The sequence below is a fragment of the Nycticebus coucang genome, chromosome X (assembly GCF_027406575.1).
Source record: "Nycticebus coucang isolate mNycCou1 chromosome X, mNycCou1.pri, whole genome shotgun sequence".
NCBI classification, from domain to species: Eukaryota; Metazoa; Chordata; class Mammalia; order Primates; family Lorisidae; genus Nycticebus; species Nycticebus coucang.
In genome coordinates this window covers 35,799,589-35,807,018 of record NC_069804.1, presented here as the reverse complement: position 1 = coordinate 35,807,018, position 7,430 = coordinate 35,799,589, and the positions used below count along the sequence as shown (strand labels likewise).

The 7,430-nt window shown below is 37.4% G+C and overlaps 1 pseudogene; it reads left to right on the top strand.

Moving 5' to 3' along the window:
• The first annotated feature begins 2,486 nt into the window (after positions 1-2,486).
• On the top strand, positions 2,487-7,177 carry LOC128576757 (thioredoxin-like protein 4B; annotated as a pseudogene).
• Positions 7,178-7,430: the final 253 nt, after the last annotated feature.

Here is a 7,430-nt window from a genome sequence, read left to right as displayed (position 1 = left end):
TGATAAACAATGAAAGAGAGTCACACCCAGGTGATGATTCTGAATTTGTATTCCTTTATTACTTATAGTCTAGAATTTGTTTTACTTTCAAAGGAGGAAAGAAAATGGAAAGCGAAAACCCAACAAAGTTTGTGATCCCAAAGCACTTTCTTTATTCTACAGTGCAGGTCAGGTTTTTTCACAAATTCTACAGAGGTGTCTCAGAGTCCACACAGGAGAATGAAATGTTACGTTAGTGGCTCATACCTGTAATCCAAACACTCTGGGAGGCTGAGGCAGGCGGATCGTCTGAGCTCATGGGTTCGAGACCAGCCTGAACCAGAGCAAGACCTCATCTCTAAATATAGCCACGCGTTGTGGAGGGTGCCTGTAGCCCCAGCTTCTAGGGAGGCTGAGGCAAGAGAATTGCTTGAGCCCAAGAGTTTGAGGTTGCTGTGAGCTATGACACCACAGCACTCAACCCCAGGGAGACTGAGTGAGACTCTGTCTCAAAAAAAAAAAAAAAGTGTAATGTTAGGAGGGAAAGAGAACATGAAAAGAAGACAAGAAAGAAGAGCTATGAGGCCTACTACTTTTACAAAGACCAGATAAGCTCCATGTGTTTTATATGTGCTGTGGTCTGAATGTTTATGGCCCTGCCAAATGCAATATTGAAATCTTAACTTCCAATGTAATAATATTAGAAGGTAGGGCCTTTGGGAGGTGATTAAGTCATGGTGGCAGAGCCCTCATGAATGGGATTAATGCCCTTATAAGAAAGGTCCCAAGAGATATCATTTGTTCCTCTTACCGTGTGAGGACACAGCAAGAAGTTGCCACGTATGAACCAGAAAGTGGGTTCTCAACAGACAAAAAAATCTGCCGGTGCATTAATATTGGACTTCCCAGCCTCCAAAGCTGTGAGAAATAGATTTCTATTGGTAATAAGCCACCTGGTCTATGATGTTCTTTATAGCAGCCAAATGGACTAAAACAATATGTCACAGTGCTAAAAAATATTTTATGTAGAAAAATTATCACTTTGCTTTTGAAAATCTTGAAAACTAGAGGCCTAAATATTTTGATTTTCTATTTGAAGAAAAGATACTATATAAAATAAATGTCTTTTGCTGTAGGTAAAAATAGGGATGAAAAAAGCAGCAAGCTTTTTAAATGTTATGGTAACAGCTGGCTTTGTGTGTTGAAGATATGCCTACTCCATAACAGTTTTGAATGTTAATTCATTTTTTGTTTCTTTCTTTCTTTCTTTTTTTTTTTTTTTGGACATCTAAACCAGGAAAATGGTATCATTGATAAAATGAATATTCATGAATTGTTTTCTGAATGTAAGTGAATTGATTCACTGATAACACAGGGAACATTTCATTAAATACTTGTCATTCATGAGGGTAGACATTTATGGTCTTCGACTGCCTTGAAGAACCAGATTTAATTCCAATTCTATAAGTTTCCCTAAAGTGAAGATGTGTAGGCAATTATCACCCACTCCGTAGGCATCTCCCCACTTCTTTCTAAGAGCACTCTGATTCATTTTGCCCAATTTTAAATTCCCATGATATTTTGGAAGTCTAGTGCCAAGCACCAAGAAAGGATTTTCCTGATTGGTCTCCAAATCTATTATGACAGTCCTTTCTTTTTTTTTTTTTTTTCTTTTTGCAGTTCTTGGCCGGGGCTGGGTTTGAACCTGCCACCTCTGGTATATGGGGCCAGCGCCCTACTCCTTTGAGCCACAGGCACTGCCCTATGACAGTCTTCTTTTGCTTGCTGCAATTCTGGTCAATGAGACATAAAGAAAACATGCTTTGGGACTTACAGGAAAGTTATTATCTACCTTAAAGAGGGAGTCAAGCCAGGGAAATTTCTTCTTGTAGACATTTTAACCTGAATGTGATACCCGGAACTGATATTGTTAGGATACAGCAACAAGCTGAAACTGGTAGAGAAGAAAGATGGATCCTTGAAAATACCATGGAATGACTGACTTAGCTTGAAACTACCTACTATTTAGAGTTTAGTTATATAAAACAGTATAGAGCCATTTAATATTACTTATAGTCAAAATTATAGCATGTGGTACAAAGTGTTTGCTACATCACATACATGAGTTAAAAGAAATGATTTATCGGCTCGGCGCCTGTAGCTCAGTGAGTAGAGCACCGGCCATATACACTGAAGCTAGTGGGTTCAAGCCCAGCCCAGGCCTGCTAAACAACAATGACAATGGCAACCAAAAAATAGCCAGGCATGATGGCAGGTGCCTGTAGTCCCAGCTACTTGGGAGGCTGAGGCAAGAGAATCACTTAAGCCCAAGAGTCGGAGGTTGCTGTGAGCTGTGATGCCACGGCACTCTACCAAGGGTGACATAGTGAGACTCTGTCTCAAAAAAAAAAAAAAGAAAGAAATGATTTATCAAGCTAAGAAAATTAGCCATAGAAATAGCAAGATGTTTATCTGTAATGTGCATGTGGAAAAGTAAATGGGTGAGAATGTCTGGGAAATGTGAAGAAGGAAGAATGAAGGTGAGCTAGGCCAGCCACACTATACAATAGAAAATCTAGTCAGTATCATCTTGTTTTTAATAAGAAAAACACATCTGCCTCTATTTTCCCCCGAAGTTTCTTTCAAAGAGACTGTTTAGAGAGGGCAGCAATATGAAATAAGTGGGTGTTTGGGTGTACAAGACAATGAATTAAGATTTATCCACAACTGAGAGGAATGGGCCTGGAAAGAAAGGCTGTGCCAACCACACAGAAAATGAGACTTGATAAAATGGAAGTGGGGCTGATTAGAGGAAACACAGTCTTTCCAGGACCACTTCTCTCTCTTTATCACTTCTGTGTTGACTTGTTTGGCCAAGGAAGATCCCTCCTCAAACTAGTATTGGGTGGAGAGAAGCAGAGACAAGTATCAAAGGTTCGACCTCTGACATTTCTGATAGGAAAGAAAGGGAATATTTCCAGGACAGTGTTATGGGAGAAAATGTAGCTCTGGGTGGATGGCTGAACATTGTAGATAAGAAATATGAAAAAGTACCACACGTGGCCACAAATATGAGGGAGGGTCTATGTTCAAATGATCTCAGTTACAATATATTTTTAGAATAGAAAGTCATTGTGAGGTAGATTGAGACACAATGTGTAGAAATAAAAGGTCAGTATTATCTAATACCTACCCATTAAATTATGTACATAAAAAAATTGATTGGAGAATGCTTGTCACAATAAACCTGTGGAGATTATCAAGACTCTCCCACTAAATTGAGGATAAGGATGTGGGGGGGGGGAGGGCACAAAAAACTCAAAGTTTATTTAAATATTGTGTTTAAATGTGATTAAAAATGTCATTCAACATACAATTTCCCCAATTATGCATTTAAATTTATTATTTCTTGTAGATTTTCTAGAAGTGCACCAATGGAATTATTTAATACATAAATTAAAAGGTAATGACTTCATGCTCAACATTCTAACCAATAATCTAGAAAATAAAGATTCATATTTTAAGCCATAAGCAAAAAAATGGCTGCCCATATTCAGCTTATGATACATGCTGGAAAAAAAGTTTTCTTGACTTTGGTAATAAATCTGTGGCTAATGTTTAAAATATTTTCATCAGCAATTTTGTGAAGACATAGCTTGAGATCAGGCAGGTTTGTGAACTTGACTCATGTGAAGGTTATAATTAAAGGTACAAGGGAAGGGTTAGCAAGATGTTAAAATGTCTTGAAGACAGTTTGACAAAGCCACCATCAAGAATGCTAAATATAAGAAGTGGAAGGCACTTAACATAAAAATATATTTTAAAAAATAGTACTAAAATAATATTTTTAAAAATTTAATTCTAGTTTATCCCATACTTCTACCTCAAATTACTTAATGTGCATGCATGTTTTTCTCATACTTACAGAATGACATATATAAGAATTTTCAGGTTCGACTCCCGTTGCACAGTGGTTACGGTGCCAGTGGTTATGGTGCCACAGTGGTTACATGCACTGAGGCTGGCAGGTTCAAACCCAGCCTGGGCCTGCTAAACGATGACAACTACAAGAAAAAAATAGCCGGGCGTTGTGGGAGGCTCCTGTAGTCCCAGCTACATGGAGGCTGAGGCAAGAGAATTGCTTAAACCCAAGAGTTTGAGGTTGCTATGAGCTGTGAGACATCATGGCATTCTACAGAGGGTGACATAGTGAGACTCTGTCTCCAAAAAAAAACAAAGAATTTTCAATGCAGGATTGTTTTTGACAGTGGAAACTGAGAGCAGCTAAAACATCTATCAATGAAAGAACAGCTAAATAATTTTGAAATATATATACTGGGATAGAATAAAGACATTAAAAAGCATAAAGTGAATCTGTATGTACTGACATGGAAAAATGAAAAAGATGCTACATGAAAAAAAAATGCAGAACATTACAGATTTATATAGAAAAAGTATGGAGGCTTTTACATCAAGCCAAATATAATGATCTGGGAGGCAGTCACCAGGGAGTTTCACTATCTATATTAATGAACATAAGTGCAAAAAAACTAAACACAGTGTTAACAAATTGAATCTGTATTGTTTAGTTTTTCTGTATCTATGTTTATGAAGGCTTTTGAGAGGTAATTATCACTTTGTAGTGTCAGATTTTGAAATCAGGTTATGTTGGCTTTCTATCGTAGGAGAACTTTGAAAATATTCCTTACTTTCCGGAATAGTTTATATACTATTTGTGCCATTTCACCCATTCCTATATGCAAACAATTTGCTAGAAAGACATCTGGACTCAGAGTTTGCTGTGAGAGTAGGTTTTGAATTATAGACTCACTTATTAGATATAAAACAATTCTAATTTTCCATTTACTCTTATGCACTTTTGTTAAATGGTGTTTTCAAAGAATTGATTTCATTCGTTCCTTACGTATTTGGAAACAATTCACTGGTGAAGACAACTAGACTCAGAGTTTGCTGTGAGAGTCGTTTTTGTTTTTTGGTTTGTTTTTTTTTTTCAGATTAGAAGTCTGATCCCTATTCTAGCGTACTTTTCTTTTGTTTTCTTTTATTAAATCATAGCTGTGCACACTAATGTGATCATGGGGCACCATACACTGATTTTATATACCATTTGACACATTTTCATCACACTGGTTAACATAGCCTTCCTGGCATTTTCTTAGTTATTGTGTTAAGACATTTACATTCTACATTTACTAAGTTTCACATGTACCCTTGTAAGATGCACCGCAGGTGTCTGAATTACAGATTCATTTATTAGATCTAAAATAAAATAATTCTGATTTTATATTTATTCTTCAGTTTTGTTAAATGGCATTTTCAAAGAATTATTTAAATTGTCAGGTTATTGTCCCAACATTGTTAATATCTACTTATAATCCTTTAATATCTATAAAATCTATAGTAATACCCCCTCTTTTAGTCTGGATTTTATTATTTGTGCCTCCTCTATTCTTTCTTTCATCTAGGGGTTTAGCAACGTTATTTTATTAAAGAATCAACTTTTGGTTTTGTCAATTTTATGATTGTTTCCCTTTTATTGGATTTCTGCACTTACCATTATTTTTCAGCTCATTTCTTTGGGTTTAATTTGCTATCCTGTCAGTAGATTAAGCTAAATATATGAATTGTTTATTTCATATACTCTTGAGTCTATAAATTTATATCTGCGCATGGCTTTAGTTGCATGCTGCACATTCATATGCCAACTATATTATTGCTTATTTCACAGTATCTAAAAATATCTATTGATTATTTCTTTGATACAATGTATTTATGCCTATGAAGTTTAATATCAAATAATAAAGGATTTGTTCTGTTTGTCTTTTTGATACTTTTAATTTAATTCTATTCTCGCCAACATAATCTTCTTCAAAATGTGTTGAAAGTTGTTTTATGTTCCACAATATGATTAATATTGGTAACTTTCCAAGTACACTTGAGAAAAGTATATGTTGTAATTATGGGGTACACTGTTTTATAGATATATTTCAATTAGGTCAAGTTTATTAATGGTGTTCCTCAATCCCAGTCAAAATCCTAGCAGAATTTGTCTATTTATTCATAAAATCTTGACTCAAAGGGGGCAGTAACAGTAAAGTTGATATCCATCTCAATGTATTTTATTACCCACAGGACCTTGGCTTCACAAGTCTTAACTTCTTTTATGGCCTTCTGATGCCTTTAAACAACTTTTCTTTGTATTTTATCCAGCTTTGATAGTTGTTCTCAGTGGGAAAGTTGTTGTGATATAAGTTACTCTTTCAAAACTGAAAATGTAATTTCCCAACCACCATATTTTTGCTGTTGGCATTACTATTCCAACCAGAATGAGTGAATTTCCTTTAAATATCACAAAAGAGAAAACACAAGAAGCCCTACTTGGCTCGGCAGCAGTCTGGGAGTGGGCTAAGGCTGAAGAGGGCTCAGGGTGACCCTGGGTAACAACCTGGATCTCAGCAAAACCTCCATGGGCAGCCCAATCTGACCAGACCAGGCAGAAGGTCAGGGAAGGTAGGACCAGTGCAGCGTCTCCTGGTGAATAAGGCAAGGGTCAGCTGCTGGCTCTGGGCAGGAAAAAGGAGCCTCCGGTGTCTTGGCTCTTCCAGAACGGATGGCGGGTGCAGACAGCCCTGACGTGGAAGCATGGAAGTGACTTGGCTGAGCAAAAATTGACACTGAGAATTAACATTTGAATTATTTCTAGATGAGCTTCCCCTTGCTCAAGCGGACGCAAAAAGGAATTAGGCCAGGTGATAAAAAGTACTGCTGAGAAGCTGTTGGTTCTCGGGTTTGGGAGAGATAAAGATCCTGTCTGCCTGCAGCTGGATGCTACTCTTTCTAAGATGTCTTCTAACCCAAGTCAAACAAACAAGCAGTTGAAACCAAACAAACAGTAAAATGGCTGCTATATACCTGGTAGATGTGAACCAAACTCCCGTTTATACATGGTATTTTGACATCAGTTATATTCCATCTACTGTCTTTTTCTTCAATGGGCAGCATATGAAAGTGGATTCTGGGCCTCCAGATCACAGCAAGTTTGTGGGAAGTTTTAAAATAGAACAAGACTTCATACATTTAAGTAATCTAGCGAGGAGCAATGAGAGGAAAACTTACCATCCAAAATCCTATTGATCCCAATAGTCCCAAATACGACCTTCTCTATCAAGACATTTAACACACTAACAAGTGTTGAAGGCAAAGAGAAAGGCACATCTCAAAACAGTACCTGAATCCCAGCTGTGCCGTTTTACTGGCGTCCTTCCAAAATGTGTCCAGTGTCCCAGCAGAGAAGTTTGACATCCATGCATGCAGAGCACTAGCTCCTGAGGAGGTCACTCTGGTGTTTGGCTCACCTGAGATGCCTGATGTCTGCTCCCTGAGAACCTCAGAGCAGTCAGCCAGCAGTGTGCAGTCTCCCCGGGGTGGTG